Source organism: Triticum dicoccoides, chromosome 6B, assembly GCF_002162155.2.
Source record: "Triticum dicoccoides isolate Atlit2015 ecotype Zavitan chromosome 6B, WEW_v2.0, whole genome shotgun sequence".
Taxonomy (NCBI): domain Eukaryota; kingdom Viridiplantae; phylum Streptophyta; class Magnoliopsida; order Poales; family Poaceae; genus Triticum; species Triticum dicoccoides.
In genome coordinates, this window is record NC_041391.1 from 669,519,291 (window position 1) to 669,521,621 (window position 2,331).

A 2,331-nucleotide genomic window follows, 5' to 3' on the forward strand; every position below is an offset into this window, starting at 1 on the left:
CGGCGGCGGACCGGCGGTGGGGAGTGTTTTCGGGGCAGGCTGGGCGGCGCACCACTGGCCGTGGGCGGCGGGGGGCTGCTGTTTGGCCGGTGGTGGCTGGCGGCTCAGGGGGTTGGAGGTTGAAGATGAACCGTAGGCCCTTGATTTCGTATCCAATGGCTGCAAAATTGATTGACCAGAGATGAAAAAGTCAGTCGACCGACATGTAGCCTCACCTTGCTAGTGCGTTCAGTTTCGACAGCAAAATTCAGTTTCGACAGCAAAATTCAGTTTCGACAGTTAAGTTCAGTTTCGACAGTTAAGTTCAGTTTCGACAGTTAAATTCAGTTTTGACAGTGAAGTTCAGAGATGAGCTACTGATGTATTTTACATCTAGCACTTTGTGGTTATGTATTTTACGTCATGTATTGGAGATGCTGTTAGAATTCCACTCATGTTAACGTTGTTCGTTGTCTCTCTTGTCCTGCTTAAGCCTCGGCGTCGTACAACTCACCGGAGCTGCTCCAACGACGAAACCCTCCATCATAGCAGAGTAGTACCTCGGGCTCCATCTCCAAACGCCTAAGATCTTCTTCCCCTCCTCCAACAGCAAAGTCAGCCGGAGCATCCTCACCGGCCAACCCAATCACACTGAGATCAACATGGGTTCGCCAAAGAGGTTGTACACTTGTTGCATCTCTTTTTTACTCTACATGTTATATATATTGTCCACTAAGCACACGGATTTGTTCCTTTAGTGTCTCCTTGAAAGAAAAAACGTAAGAATTTTAATTTTCACTTGTCCTCCTTTTCAAATTCCTATTCATGAAGCACAAGACTAAGTGATAGTAGCTTAATAGCATTATAACCGTACATTTTCTTGTGGTTTGACTTAATCTCACCATGCTTCTTTGCATCCTGTGATCTTCCAATTGTTGTGAATCAAACACCCAGATTGGCAGAAATCCTGTGTTTTTAAATTCTCTGTTTTGCACGTGCATTCCTATCCTATTCCTGTCTATTTCCTATCCCTGCATTGTTGGAATCCTCCAATTCAAACGAGCCCTTGCAGAATTACTTCTCTTACAGATAGTTGTCAAAGAAAACCTTGCGTGGTTTGTTCTGCTCCTGCTGCGCCGTCGTCCACCCCAGCTCAGCTGCTCCAACGATAGAAGGGTCCAACACAGCAGGGATCCAGCCTCCAGACTGTCTTTCACCGCCTCAGATCTTCTTCCCCGCCGCTGGCAGCCATGAAAACTGCATTACCATGATCAACTGAGCAGATGACCTCGAGGACTACACGGGTCCGCAAGATAGGTCGCACTCTTTCGTGTCTGCTTACTTTATGCATCACTTAATATTACATGCTACTTTATCATCATGTTCACTGATTAGCCTCTGAGTCAGCTCCAAACTAATGGTTAAACTTGAGTTTTCAAATGGTTGTGGGGTACATATCGGGGCCGCTATCAATAGTATCTATCTACTATCTGGTTAATCTCTGGTGTCTACTATGAGTTTCATGTTGGATGGGAAACAAACAGTAAAGAAGCCATTATCTGTATTTTTTAACTGAAGCCATTATCTACCTGCTATTATTGGTTTTGGGTCTATCCACAGGTTGCTACCATCACTCTGGATTTCTGCATGCACTCCTTACATAATCTCACTATGTTTTATTCCTATGCATGACAGTTATTGTAAACAATGGAACTGAACAAGTAGAGCAAAAGAGACGAGCCTTGCGTGGTAATAAAATTTCATGCAGACGTCGATCCATGGTAGGCGCAAAGGCAGCCCCCCTCCATGCATTTCGGATTGTAATCGAGAGGAAGATATCTGTTCTGAGGGGGATTCAGAAGGAGAAGACAACTCCTATTTACCCCCTGAGGTCTTTGCTCTAACTTGGCATGCTGATGTTGGTTATATCATGCATATGGTGTCTTGCATTGCTTACTTTATACAACAAATATGTCATCTGCTTAGTTTAGACATCCTTTGTGTGAATGCCATCTGTTTAGTTTATTCATCGTTTATGTGAATTATGCAACGCCATCTTGTTTAGCCAGGCATCATATATGTGAATTTTGCAATGCCATCCTTCTTAGCTAGTCATCTTATATGTAAATTATATCAGGCCATCCTTTTTTTTGTTACATATTACATTTTTCAACAATGTTAGTTCATTCAACTGCTCTTCGTGTGCATCAGCCATTTGACACGGTGATGGCAAATTCTGGAGTGAAAACAAGGTCTTCAGAGTAGACTATGCTATCTGACGAAGCGCATATCTTGCTGGTTACGGATGGCTCCTCAGAGGAGGATTCAGAGACAGATGACCAGCCCTACCCC